This window comes from Pan troglodytes, chromosome 18 (genome assembly GCF_028858775.2).
Source record: "Pan troglodytes isolate AG18354 chromosome 18, NHGRI_mPanTro3-v2.0_pri, whole genome shotgun sequence".
In the NCBI taxonomy this organism is placed as follows: domain Eukaryota; kingdom Metazoa; phylum Chordata; class Mammalia; order Primates; family Hominidae; genus Pan; species Pan troglodytes.
The window spans coordinates 70,410,909-70,426,381 of record NC_072416.2 but is presented as its reverse complement, the minus strand read 5'-3'; the positions used below and the strand labels follow the sequence as shown (position 1 = coordinate 70,426,381).

Genomic DNA, 15,473 nt, shown 5'->3' with positions numbered 1-15,473 from the left:
TTAAATCTACAAACTTATGAATAAATTTGGGGTGCCTCTCTATTTCTTTAGGATAGTTTTGCAGAAGCAGATTACTGGGTCAAAAGGATGACCACTTTTAGGCTTCTTTTCTTTCTTGTATATTTTTTTCCTTACTTCTCTACAGATGAGTACAATATTTTTCTTGTATACTCTTTATATATTACTTTTTTTTTTTTTTTTTTTTTTTACTTTCCAACTTTATTTTAGGTTCGGGGGTACATGTGCAGGATTGTTACATGAATAAACTGGGTGGCATGGGGGTTTGGTGTACAGATTATTTCATCACCCATAATAAGCACAGTACCCCATTGGTAGAGAATGATCCTCATTCTCTTCCCACCCTCTAGCCTCAAGTAAGCCCAATGTCTATTGTTCCCTTCTTTATGTCCATGTGTTTTCAGTGTTTAGCTCTCACTTATAAGTGAGAACATGCAGTATTTGGTTTTCTGTTCCTGTGTTAGTTTGCTTAGGATAATGGCCTCTAGCTCCATCCATGTTGCTGTAAAGTATATTATCTCATTCTTATTTACGGCTGCATAATATTCCACGGTATATATGTACCACACTTTTTAAAATCCAGTCCACTGTTGATGGGCATTTAGGTTGATCGCATATCTTTGCTATTGTGAATAGTGCTGTGATGAACATATGTGTGCATGTGTCTTTATGGTAGAACAATTTATATTCCTTTGGGTATGTAACCAGTAATGAGATCGCTGGGTTGAACGGTAGTTCTGTTTTAAGTTCTTCGAGAAATTGCCAAACTGCTTTCCACAAGGGCTGAACTAATTTACATTCCCACAGCAGTGCATAAGCATTCCTTTTTCTCCACAACCTCACCAATATTTTTTTTTCTTTTTTCTTTTTAATAATAGGCATTCTGACTGGTGTGAGATGGTATCTCACTGTGATTTAGATTTGCCTTTCTCTAATGATTAGTGACATTGAGTATTTTTTCATATGCTTGTTGCCTGTGTGTATGCCTTCTTTTGAGAAATGTCTGCTCATGTCCTCTGTCTAGGCTTCTTGATGCACTCTTGGTAAGATTTATTGCAGAAAATTGTAAGACATTTATTTGAAAGACAACTGTCTCTCCTGTGTCCATTAGGGTTTGCTATTTGTGTTTGGGAATGCAGCTGAAGAAGCCAATATTTTAACCATAAAAATTGGCTATTTTTTTTGCGGTGCCTGATTTGAGATAAACAGAGCTAAACAGAGGTACCAGTGCTTGAGGTGACCGGTACAAAGTAGGGCCCTAGAAAATGTTACTGTCCAGCAGCACATATTACCAGAGGGCTGGAGGTACACACCGCTGAAGGCTGGTGACTTTAGTCACTTTCCATACATGTAATTTCTCCGAACCTATTTTCTCATCTGTAAATGGGTTTAACAATACCTCTTAGGGGAGCATGTGATGATTGAGTTGAATCAAATGGGCCAACACACGTAGAATCCTAACACATTCATTTGTGTGCTTTTACTGACTGGTAATGAGGAGAGCTAGGCACTAGGATAATAGAGTTCCAAGTTTAGGAAATATTTAAACTGACCTCTCTGATTGTCTTCCCTTTTCATAAGATCCCATAGTGTTCATACACAAACCATTAGGATATAACCAGGTTATCCCATTTTGTCACATGGAAGATAGAGAAATCACAACTATAAAAATCTTACATTTAAAGGGAAATTGAATAGGTTGAGATGACTCTAAGACACTTTAAATTATTACACTCAATCCTATGGTTTTAATTACTCATATGCCCATGACTTCAAAAATCCAAATCTCTAGCCCAGAACTTTCTCCTGAGTTGACTCATCTGCCTAGATGGACCAACTGCCTAGATGGTCCAGGTATGGCAAACTCAGCACGCTCAAAGCTGGATCCATCCCCACTCCCAACTATTTCTGTCCAAATTTGCTCTTCCTGCTGTAACTTCCCATATCATCATCACCCATTTTGTTACCCCAAGCCAAATACTTGGGAGTCATGATCAACACTTCCCTCTTCTCAACCCCACATCTAAGTAGTCACCAAATCCCGATGTTCTAACACCTAGATATCATTCACACCCATCCCTTCTCCTCCTCAGCTGTCGCTACCTTGGATCAGCTCTTCATTATTTCTTGCCTGGATTAACACAGTGACCTCCCAACTGGTCTCCCTGATTCTGGTCTTGCTCCCTCCATTCCATCACTCATATTCCTGTCATAAGCATATAATCAATCTGGATGAAAAAGAGCTGTAAATGGCAATAGATATCAATGTCTTCAAATCATGTTCTTTAAAAAATATGATGTCATAGGTTAAGACATAATCAGTTAAACATAGTTCTCCTGGAGACAGGTTGACTGCTTGGCTTGAGAATCAAATGAAATATAACAATGAATGATATATCAGTTCACTTTAAATAATACTCATGGAGAACCGACATTGATTGGATTGTGCAGAGATGATGTGGGGGTAACACTGGAAGGGCACAGAGGATTAAGGTGAAGTTCTCCAGTGTCTTGAGGGCCACATGGTCTTTGTGAACGTGGCAGGCAGAGGATCATTTACGAAAGCCTATTATAGCTTGATAATTCCAGGAGCCAAAGTCACAACCAACAGGAACAACCTTTTCTCCTCTCAAAATGACACATACATTACTACAGTCTCTAAAAGGAGGCTTTTTCAGTTTCATGACCACAACGAACCCCAAATATGAGGGGCTTTAGATGAAGCTACCAGTGCCTCAAACCTTTGACACATCCACTGCCTGAAGGTTAAAGGGAAAACAGTCTAAGTTTCCCATGTTTAGAGAAAATGGCAGTGAGTATAAAATGGGATGAAGCCTGAAAATTGGAATAAGGCAAATATGACTAGCAAACAAATAGAGATGAGACATGGTGTTTTAGATTAGTGATTCTCAAACTGTGTGTGCTAAAGATCAGTTTTTAAAACATATCCAAACATTACGGACTAATATTTTTGTAAAACACAATAAAGTTAATCTTAAAAAATAAAATATCAAAGAAATATAAAATACAAGGCCTGTATTTAATGATGAGGATTGCACAGATATATAATTACTCTGTCATGCTGCTGCAAAATTTTCTAAGTGTTCATTCTTAATTTTTATATGTATTTTATTACAAACCAGTAACAAACTGGTCCATTGACCTCACTTTGAATAGCACTGTTTTAAAGCGTTTATTAAAGATAGGTGGGAAAAATTTTCCTCACAAAGATATACTTTTGGGAAGACACCCGTTTGTCATCTGATATGCTTGGATTTTTCCTTCAAAGATGGAAATGTTTTGGCTATTTGGGTCTTGGAGAACTTCAATCTCTGGTCAGGCCAAGTTGACACCATTTCGTGAGAAAATACCTATCAAACTAGTGAGCTCCAAGTCAATCTCTAGAAAAACAATGGTTGTGTGGATTAAAAGCCCTCATTAGAGAATATATAAGCTGTGACTATAATGTTCACTGTATTGTTTAGTGATGGATTTTTCAATCAACTATAAAGAATGTCGCTCCATGCCTTTCAGATCTCAATCAATTATCATGATGTCTGATTTGAGAGGCTGATAGCCACAGTGATAGAAACTCTAGTGATGGGGCAGGTTTTGCTGAACAATAAATATCTGTCAAGCACAAGCTATATGCAGGCTTCTTGCTGTCCTTATTCTAAATACAAGGGCAGCTGTCTCTCTCTGGAAAAGACATGCATAGTCTGTGCTTAAACATCAGAAGGAAGATCTCAGCTTCTCAGACCCACTATTGTTTTAGGTTAAAAAGGCTAAGAAATGTTGGTAAAGCAGGGATAGTCAAAAGAAAGAATGAACAGAGGTATTTATTTCTTACCACTTAAAATCTTGTTTACAGATAAGCTGTCCTCATACTGTGGCTTGAAACTCCATTAGAAGACACATTTAACATGACTGTCATGGGCTGTTTCTCATTATAGCCAATGGTGAAATAATGGTTAGTAGTAACTTTAGAAATAAGGAAATGGATATAGTGCATGAAGAGGAAAAGTATTGATTTATAGATCAAACTTCAATTTGAGGGGACTGACATGAAGAGGTTGGAGGAGTGAAGACTTCAGGGAGACAGCCTTCAAGCAATGAAAAACAAATCCTATGGAAGTGGGAGTTCTGGTCAGCAAACATGCACCGAACATGTTCTAAGTGTTAGGGATGCAAAGTTAATAAAACACTGTCTCCATTTTTATAGTCTGGTGTCAGAGGCAGACATGTATACAAATGATTGCAAAATGGTAGGAGATAGGCAGAAACAGGAATTTATACAAGATATTGATATACAGATGAGACAGTGATTAACTCTGTCAGAATTGTTAGAAAACATAAAAACTTACAAAGCCATTTATATTGGTAAAAATGACTCTCAAAATGTTAAGGTAAATCATTTCTATAAATTGCTAAAGGGAAAACTAAGGTTTAATTTACCTGTAGTCCAGTATGCACTTGAACCCTCCCAATAGTAAGGGATTAGGTTAAAAACTGTTCATTAGGACAATTACCTTCCACCAAAAATTATATGTACACATACCAACACCCCTAGCCCTAACCCAAACCACCCAGTAAAGCTCTTATTCAAGTAAAATCGAGTCTTTAAGAAATAACCGTTCTGAGTGAGCACTGAGGGATCCACAAAAAGGCAAATAATAATGGATGAAAAGAATGAATTCCACTTGGCTTAAATCTTCAGAAGAGATGGTCATCCTACATCTTTGTTGGGCTTGGACACATTTAGATCCTCTGAACAAATATGCAACAGATAAATGCTTTGAACAGATTGAATGGAACACAGCATCTTTGTGATGGGTTGGTAACTAATAAGAATAATTACCAATACTATTGTCCTTCATTATTTCTGTTTTTATAACAACTTTATTGAGATATAATTCACATGCCACAGAATTCAACCCTTTAAAGTATACAATTCAATGATTTGTAGTACATGTACACAACGTGTACAGAGCTGTGTAACTATCACCACTATCTGACTTTAGAATATTTTTATCACCCCCTAAAGAAATCTTATACCTAACGGCAGTCATTCGTCATTCCCTCCTTCCCTCAGCCCCTGGAAACCATTACTTTATTTTCTACCTCCATGGATATGCCTATGCTAAACATTTCATATCATGTGAATCATACAATATGTGGCTTTTGTGTCTGGCTTCTTTCACTTAGCATGATGTTTTCAAGGCTTATCCATGTTGTTAACAGGTATCAGTATTTCATTCTTTTTGATGGCCAAATAATATTCCATTGTATGGGCATACCATATTTTGTCTGTTCATCAGTTGATTGACATTTGGGCTTTTTCCACTTTTGGCTACTATAAATAATTTTGCTATGAGGTTTCCTGTACAAGTTCTTGTGTGGACATATGTTTTCAATTTTCCTGGTTTTAAACCTAGGAGTGGAATTACTGGTCATTTGGTCCCTATATATTTAACATGTTGAGAAAGTGCTACACTATTTTCCAAAGTGACTGCACCATTTTAGAATCCCACCAGCAATGTATGAAGGTTCTCTTAACCAGCATTTGTTGTCATAGCTTCCCTTAAAGGGGAACAAACTTGCCAAACAGATGGAGAGAACAAATCATCCGACAGTGCACAAACTATCTGGGACTTGTGATTAAAACAGCCTGCAGCAAGGAGGACAATGAGCAGAAGGGACAATCCCCAAATTCGTACAAACACAGAAACTCAGGATTAGTGTCCCCGAGTTGACCTATTCTCATTATAATAGTAAAAAACACACCCTTGGTTGGAGAATTAAGATGCTAATGAGACATGTGATGTACATAGCACGTACAGCAACTGGCATGTGCACCCAGGAGACTACCTGCAACATGCTTAACAGCAACATCCAACCCCACCCTCTTACGAATAATTATATAAGCTTCCTATAAAGGGAATTTCCCCAGTGTCACATGGGGCTGTCTTATTCTCGAGCAGCCTGCTATCAGTGTACTTTTGCTTTGCAATAAACTTCTTTGCCTATTTTACTTTGAACTCACTCTCATGACCTTGTGTCATGAAGTCAAGAACCTGATCTGACCCACTGACAACTTTGTTGTTTTGATTTTTATTTCCCTAATGACTAATGATACTGAGCATGTTTTTATGTGCTTATTGACCATTTGGATATCTTCACTGGATAAATTTTTATTCAAGTCCTTTGCCCATTTAAAAATTGAATTACTTGTCTTTTTATTGTTGAGTCGTAATAGTTCTTCATGTACTCTGGATACAAGTTATTTATCAGATAGATTATTTGCAAATATTTTATCCCATTCTGTGGGTTGTACTTTCACCTTCTTGATGGCGTACTTTGAAGCACAAAAGTTTTTAATTTTGATGTCCAATTTGTCTATTTTTCTTTTGTTGCTCATGCTTTTGGTGTCATAACTAAGAAACCATTGCCTAACCCAGGGTCAGGATTTGCTCCTATGTTTTCTTCTGAGATTTTTATAGTTTTATTTCTTACATTTATGTCTATGATCGATTTTGAGTTAATTTTTGTGTATGGTGTACCTTTTGCACATGAATATCCAGTTTTTCCAGCCCCATTTGCTGATCAGACTATTCTTTCCTCATTGAATTGTCATACCACAACTTTTGAAAATCAATTGACTATAACATAAGGGGACACTTCTGGATTCTCAATTCTATTTCATTTATCTACTATTTTCTATCTTTATGCCATTACCACACTGTCTTAATTACTATAACTTTGTAGTAGTTTGGAAATAAGAAAGTGAGAGTTCTCTAACAATCCTATTTTTCATCACTGTTTTGGCCATTCTTTTTTTTTTTTTTTTGCATTTCTGTACGCATATTAGTATCAGCATATCAATTTCTGAAATCAAGCACCTGGGATTTTGATAGGGATTGTGTTGAATCTGTAGATCACTTTGGGAAATACTGTCATCTTGACAGCTGTCTTCCAATCCATGACCATTTATTTAGGTCTTTAATTTCTTTCAAAATGATTTGCAGTTTTCAGTTACAAGTCTTGAACTTCTTTTATTAAATTTATTCCCAAGTTTAAAAAAATACTATTATAAATGGAATTGTTTTCTTAATTTCATTTTTGGATTGTTTATTGCTACTGTATAGAAATACAATTGATTTTTTGCCTATTGATCTTGTGTCGTGCAACACTGCTGAACTTGTTCACTAGTTGTAAGAGTTGCTTTTATATGGATTGCTTAAGATTTTCTACATTCAAGATCATGCCATCTAAAAATAAAGTGAGTATCCCTTCTTCCTTTCCAATCTGGAAGCTTTTAATTGTTTTTCTTGCCTCATTATCATCACTAGATCTCCAATACAAGGCTGAATAGAAATGATGAGAGTAGATGTTTTCTCTTGTTCCTGATCTTAGGGGGAATGCATTTAGTCTTTCACCACTAAATACGATATTAATTTTGGGGTTTTTGTAAATGCTGTTTTTTTGGGTTGAGGAATTTTTCTACTATTCCTAGTTTGTTGACTGTTTTTATCATGAATGGGTATTAGATTTTGTCAAATGCATATTCTGCTATTTCTCTGTTTTTGAATTCAAAAGTTGCATTGTTTAAGTCTGGTTTTTCCAGGAAGGCAGATCATGTACTTAATGAACTTGTAAACTTAAGTGAAGAGGATAGGAAACAAAATGTTACTAGTGTGTCTTAGTTTCTGTTGGCTACATTTAACAAGGTACTACAAGAAAGAGAGAGCTCAAAGGAACTTGCTAGTTTGTAAGTGAGATTGAAAAATGTAACTATTTTTAATTTCCAACCAGCAAAAGATAAAATTGAGAAATGCCTTTAGTAATAAGGCTCATTTTTTTAAAAGCCCCACACCCAAGACATGATCAAGATTAAGGCCATCATTCCTTCTGCTGTAATCTCTGAATTGATTTGGCAGTACCCACTAAATGTTTTCAGTTGGACAAAGTGACTGAAACCCCCACTTTGGGGGAAAAACAAAACAAAACAAAACGATGATCAAACCATAACATGGCTGTGTAAGCTTCTGCTGGCAAGTTGTACACCTCACTTATACCCACATTTCACTGGCAAAAGAAAGTCTTACCAAGCTTGATGTCAAAGAGACAGTCATCTCATATGGATAGGTGCTGAAAATAAAACGAAAATAAGTGATATGTATAATACTTTCACAGGAAAGGGCAGCAAATAATTGAGAAGAGTAATAAAATCTACCACACTTGGCTCTTTTAGTAATAAATATTTGTTCCCCCCTTTTATATGCAAAATACTTTCATCACTTCTCTAAAGAAGTCCCAAAGTCTTATTCAATCACATTTCAAACTCAAAACACTGGATCTCACATGACTCCTCTTGATCCAGATTTATGAACTAAAGCCAAGTTACCTGTTCCCACATCCCAACATGTAGTGGGAGAGGGACAGGGTAACTACCATAAATACTCCCGCTTAGAAGGAGAAAGAAGGAAAATCATTGAGCAGTCACTGATTCACAGCCAACTCTAAATTCTTTGTGGGATGACATGGGAAGAGACCCCTAGAGATAGGAGGAACGTTATTTGGTTAGGTTCTGGTTCTGCTCTCTGGGGAAAGCTTCCTATATTGCTGCTGTCCATAGCTCAGGAAGGTAATTTCTTCTCATTATCCTCCTTGGCCATATCTAAGAAAGGCACTGAAAAAAATGCTTTCCACTGTGGTTTGGCCTGCTTTCCATAGAAGACTGGGGGTTCCAGGCCATCTTTGTCTCAAATAGTCACATTAAAAAAAAATTCTAGGTGCTGGCTCTTTGGAGGAGGGTTGAAATCTTAACAAGATGAAGTGTTCTAATCCATGACCATGGGATGTCTTTCCATTTATTTAGGTCTTCAATTTCTTTTTAAAAAATTTTTTTGGCATTAAATCTCTTACAAAAATGTCGTTTTGTATCTACTTGATCCTAGCCAACTCTATATGTCTTTTTTAAAAAAAACTTTCATTTTAAATTTAGGGGTACATGTGCAGGTTTGTTGTATAGGTAAACTTGTGTTATGGGGGTTTGTTCTACAGATTATTTTGTCACCCAGGTATGAAGCCTACTACTCCTTAGTTATTTTTCCTGATCCTCTCCCTCCTCTCACCCTCCACCCTCTAATAGGCCCCAGTGTTTATTGTTCCCCTCTATGTGTCCATGTGTTCTCATCATTTAGATCCCACTTATAAGTGAGAACATGTGGTATTTGGTTTTCTGTTCCTGCATTCGTTTGCTAAGGATAATGGCCTCTAGCTCCATCCATGCTCCTGCAAAGGACACAATCTCATTCTTTTTTATGGCTGCATAGTATTCTATGGTGTATATGTATCACATTTTGTTTATCCAGTCTATCATTGATGGACATTTAAGTTGATGCCATGTCTTTGCTATTGTGGATAGTGCTGCAATGAACATATGTGTGCATGTGTCTTTGTGATAGAATGATTTATATATATTCCTTTGGGTATATACCCAGTAATGGGATTGCAAAGTTGAATGGTGGTTCTGTTTTTAGGTCTTTAAGAAGTTGCCATACTGCTTTCCACAATGGTTGAACTAATTTACACTTCCACCAACAGGGTATAGTGTTCCTTTTTCTCCACAACCTTGCCAGCATCTGTTATTTTTTGACTTTTTAATAATAGGCATTCTGACTGGTGTGAAATGGTATCTCACTGTGGTTTTGATTTGCATTTCTCTAATGATCAGCAATGTTGACTTTTTTTCATGTAATTGTTGGCTGCATGTATGCATGTATGCCTTCTTTTGAAAAGTGCCTGTTCACGTCCTTTGCCCACTTTTTAATGGGATTTTTTTCTTGTAAATTTGTTTAAGTTCCTTATAGTCTATATGTCAGTAATCAGTTGCTCACTTCTTTTTGAAACATGCTTCCCTTTAGACTTAATTATATATCTTGAGCTTTCAGACTTCTGTGGAAGGACCTATTCACAGGGAATATCAGGAACCATAAAGTACCTGCTATGTTTTGAGCATATTTTCAGAAACACAGGCTTTATTGCATAGATAAAGATTGTCTCCAAAACATGGGACAACCAAGCCTATTTTCTAAAATAACAACCATTCACTCTAGTCTAGTGGTTTTCAACCAGAGGTGATCTTGCTCCCCATGGAGCAATGTCTAGAGACATTTTAATTGTCACAACTTGGTGGGGTGGGTGTTACTGACATCTAGTGGGTAGGGGCCAGGGATGGTGCTAAACATCCTAAAATGCATAGGGCAGCCCCTCCTCTGCCTCCCCTCAGCAAATAATTATCCTGTCAATTCTATGAAGAGGGTGTTGCATAATAAAATATACCCAAAAAAACAAAAAAACAGGAAAAGGGATTTTGCAAAAAGTAAGGAAAAAATCAAAACAAGAATTGTCTAGCCCCAAATGTTATTAGTGCTGAGATTGAGAAACTTTTTTCCTAATAGTACCATTGAAACTGAAATCTCATTAAGACTCCTGATGGCTCTCTAAGCAAAAACAACGATAACATGTTTCCATGTTTACCCCACCAGCCACACATATATTCTTCAATTTTTTCTTCCTCAGAAGCAAAAAGTAGGATCAGGAAGACTATGAAAGGCCATTTGTTTTGAGACTTGAAGGAATCAGTTTGTTCTTTTGTAACCCTTCCATTGTCTGTTAATCACCACATATTTTGTTAAGGCTTTTTACATGATACATAATCTTTTGATCCATTCCTTTATCTACCCCAAAATTCTCTGCGATGCTAAATAAAACACATTCTCAATTTATATGCATTTTCTTTTTTACCGTTTAATTCCTAGTGTGGGCCTTTCTTTAAATCTTTTTTAGAAGGAAAAGTACAGCAACTGAGAGGTCCTATTTGGTTTACAATCATGTCTGGTTTATCATTACTATCATCTAGTGCCTCCAAGAATGTTCCTGTTGGCTGGGCGCAGTGGCTTGCACCTCTAATCCCAGCACTTTGGGAGGCCGAGGCGGGTGGATCACAAGGTCAGGAGATCGAGACCATCCTGGCCAACATGGTGAAACCCCGTCTCTACTAAAGATACAAAAATTAGCTGGGTGTGGTGGCATGTGCCTGTAATCCCAGCTACTCGGGAGGCACGAGAATCGCTTAAACCCAGGAGGCGGAGGTTGCAGTGAGCCAAGATTGCACCACTGCACTCCAGCCTGGTGACAGAGAGAGACTCCATCTCCAAAAAAAAAAAAAAAAAAAAAAAGAATGTTCCTGTTGTCATTAGGTGTTTGTGAAGAAAACCCATGAGGTTTAATATTAAAATAGGAGATATACTCGAGGGTTTAGGGGTTTCTTAACCAGAACCTCAGGTTCCTTAAGCACCAGGGAAATATTTTAATAAAAATGCACAGAACATTTCAGCTAGAGATTAGTCCAACAGGAGGGAGGACATATCAGGGGGTAAATACAAGTTATAGATGCAAAAATACCTAACAGGTCATATCAGGTAGACTGTGGCACAGAGAACAAGGAGGCTGTACCTGCTAAAGACCTAGATTCTAGAAGAATAAAAGGAAATGCTGGTTTCTTTCTAGTAACTTATCATGGTTACTAGTTTGCAGAGCTTAGTCAGAATCTCAATGACTACATACTTGAATATGACCAAATTATTCTAATGTTTCAGATGAAAATATATAGACAGAAATAAAGCATTGTGATTTTTGCAAGCAGCGCTTGCTTTCTTGGCTAATTCCAAACGTCTCTACTAAAAGTAGGACAATTCTGCCTTCTAATAGAATTCCTGACTAGGCAGATCATTTTGTTAAGATAGATGTTCATTAGCATTTTGGTTTCCTTAATTTCATACCATATTCTATTTTATTCCTTTGTATCATGGTTCAAAGTGCATATGATTCTTATCTCTTCCTTAGGTTTTTATTTTTTCACTGTGACATCTGTGCTTGAATCATGGTGCAGCCAAGCTGTAGAGGCTTAATTCTTTTAATGGGAAGACAGCATGCTGTGGCAGAAAGCATGCCAGCCTGGCATCTGCTGTTCTCCGGCTGAGTGTCCTAGGACAAGTCACTTCTCTGTTATGTCAGTACAATTAGGGCTGTACCAAAAGATCTCTAAGGGGTCCTTTCCATCTCAAATATTCTTTATATTTTGAATCTTTTTATATGTAAATATGACAGTAGTAACACAGTAACTCTGTTATCTTTCCTTATTTTGCAATTGTGTGTTGGCTGGTGTGTGTGTGTGAGAGAGAGAGAGAGAGAGGGAGAGCGTGCAAGAGAGAGAGAGAGAGAGTGGCAAAGGTGCAGGTGGAGGGGGTTAAGGGGAGGAGGGACTAGTTAACCTTGGTAGACAATATGAAGGTGTAATAATCTGTAAACATAACTTATGTTAAAGAAGATATGTAGGTATTTAAATACCTCTTGGAGGAATATGTAAGTACTCATCATGGTTACAAAATAGCACTCTCAGAAATGGCTCTCCTCCCTCCTCCAGGACAGATAAAGCACCTGCAGGCTCTGACCGACCACTGAAACAGCCGTGAAAACCCTCATGCTTTTATAAAGCAGGACAAAGCTTTGAAGCTTTGGCTTTAAATCACTCCAGCATCTCCCAGCTGTAATGAGGATAGCATTTCCCTAGTCAAAACATCCTGGTTCTATTTATAGGTGTTCACTTCTCTGAATAATAAACAAAAGTAGCAGGCTATTCTCATATTATGTCATTTTCCTTCAGCTACCCTACTATTTAATATAATGCCAATAATTAAAAAAATTTCAAAGCCATCATACCTAACAGTGGGTTCAGTTAATTACCTTAGAGAAGACACTGACTGCCATATATTTGAACAGCCAAAGCCTTGCAAGAATATTTGATTGGCCTTTGTGTACCCAGGGTTTCCAGTATCTCTCTCTCTACTTCATGGGGGTGGGTTCAGTTCTTTAAATGATTCCAGAAATAACCAGTCTCCCTAGTTGAAGGAAGGCTGTTTTCATCTACTAAGTAACATCCCTTCGCTTATGTTGCTTTAAATAAGGATGGCAGACAATTCAGCATCCATGGAGACAGCCACAGTTCACTTCTATTCTTTTTCAAATGTAAGTTTGTATTAGGTTATTTAATGGACCACAATATATTCAGTAGGTACAGAATTCATACCCCCAAATGGCTGGTGTTTAATTCCATCCCTCCAGTCTGTTTTAACTAAGACATTTCCTCCTGTGCATATAATCTTCATTATCATAGAAGTTATTTTTAATTTATAATTAACATAGTCTCCTTCTCATTATGTATGCCTTGATCGACTTGGACCCTCCGGACACATCCTGTCTGGCACGGTGCTGGTTGTGTCCTGCAGTTCTCTCAATGTGCAGTAGGTGTCTATCTTAGCCTTCCCTTCATCCTTCCTTCTCTTCTCCTCCCTGACACCGTGATATAGTGCATAATTCCAAAATGGCAGCTTTTTGAAAATTCACCTTGATTATCAGACATTAAAAGTGACTCATCCCGCAGTGACTGTCTGGCAGAAGGGATGGGATCAGACAGCAAGACAATGAGGGGACTGGGCGCATTAGCGCACTAGATTACAGAGCCCATCAAAAATACCTTTGTTCTGTCAAAGATCCAATCATTTACTAGTTGTGTTCTGCAGAGGAGAAAGAATGAGAGGGAAAAATACACCAAACAAATAAACAAAAAAATACATTTATGAATTTAAAACCTCCTTAGTTCTCTTTATTCTAAGAGTAAAGGAAAGTATCTAATTAACCTTCTCAGGAGAAGAAAAGATGGGGATTGTGCTTCTGAGACAAAAATCTATAGAACCTTTTCTTTTTCACTAGCTATCAAAATTTCTACACTAGCTTCTGTCCTTTGGGTCTTGGTAAGAGGGAAATTGTCAAGTTTTCAGGGTTTGGTCTTGACTACACTGCACTCAGCCTGATTTATGGCAGAATATTTAGAAGACAAACTGTTTCCAAATTAGAACGTTCATTTTCATTAAAAGCAATGCTTTTGATTTCTATCTTGTCACAATATAATGCTAACCAAGAAATGCATGATGGATGAAAGGGGAAAATATGTGTAAGGGCTACTATTGAGAAATACTTTATAAGCATCTAAACTGGCCCATATAAAAAGGCAGTAAGAATCTTTGAAAAGAGAGAGCACATGAATTCTTGCATCAAGCATGTGTGTGTTTGTGTGCAAAGGGGAGGAGGGAACTGGAAAAGAAGGGAGGAGAGCGACGAAGGCGTTCATATTGAGCCCTGGGTGGGTATAACAGGGTGAGATGTGTTGTATCGTCAGCATGACTGCAAGCCTGGTGAGCTTGTGATTCTCCAAGGAGACAAAATATCCAAATGGGAGGTTGGTGCCTGACTTTTGTCTTTTTATCATTTTCATCATTTGCCTATGAACTCAGAGGAGCATTTTATCAGTCATGGAAAATGCCCCCAAGGGGCCCAGATCAAAGGCAGGCTTTGAATTGTGTACTTAGGTGGATCTTCCTGCCAAAGACATTAATGCGATTAAAACACAAATTCCATAAACAATTATTTTCCATCTGTTTAGCAATAATAATAGTGATGTTATGTGCTGTCAATGGTGTCCTTCCTTACAATGAGGCACCAAGTGAATGCAAATACCCTTCTGCACGTGGATGCTGCAGCACTTTGGGAGGATTTGGGAGGTTTCATCTGCCAGCAGGACAGAAGAGTGGCCACTGTCACCATGCAGGGATCTCTGGAAAAGAATGGCTGTATTTTAACTGTCATTTGCAAATAGATTCATTAAAACAACTCATTGCATTCCACCAATTGTGCAGTGTACTTGTATACTGGTGTAAATTGGAGATTTGTCATTTCTTGCCTCTGCCTCCATGTTTATTTCTACTGTCAGGTACAGAAAATGTACCCCTCTTTTTGCCCCTCTTAATTATCCCCAGTATCAATAACTCTGTTCCTTTATTGATGGAGGAAGGGAGATTCAGCAGGACTGCCAGTCCAAGTGGCTCAGTCACAGTTACACATTCGGAGACCTACTCATGTTTGTTTGGATTCACAACACATACTCTGAGTAGGGAGAAAGAGAATCTATAAGCTTTAAAGATCTCTGCCTAAACCAGACCAAGAGATTAAAGGGGAGGGCAAAGGGGAGGGTCCAGACTGATTTCCGCACACCAGCACTCGTAACACAGGGATAGATTCCTGAAAGAGGGACTGACCTGCACGAGAGTTTTCATCAGTGGAATTTTAATGAGCCCTAAAGGTTAGCCTTCGACTTCGTTAACAAACAGCTCTAGAGATAATTTCCAATTTTCAGTGTTTATAGAATAGTGGTTCCTTGGTCATAATGAAATTCTGAGACTGTCTAGAGCCTATTCTGCATGTCCAGCTGAGGCTGAAACACAAACCATCAAAAACAATTAAACGTGTGCTCAAAATCAAATGCAGAAGAAATA

The 15,473-nt window shown here is 37.7% G+C and overlaps 1 protein-coding gene across 7 annotated transcripts in view; it reads right to left on the bottom strand.

Moving 5' to 3' along the window:
- Positions 1-6,849: 6,849 nt before the first annotated feature.
- Positions 6,850-15,473, bottom strand: part of LOC134808766 (uncharacterized) — a 418,516-nt gene continuing 409,892 nt past the window's right edge. For 2 of the 7 annotated variants that reach the window (XR_010152431.1, XR_010152435.1), the window contains one exon: positions 6,872-8,166. The gene's annotated coding sequence lies outside the window, so the exon portion shown is untranslated. Of the gene's footprint in view, positions 8,167-14,658; positions 14,756-15,473 lie in introns of all 7 variants that reach the window. The other 5 variants (XR_010152429.1, XR_010152428.1, XR_010152427.1 and 2 more) reach the window with 5 other exon arrangements.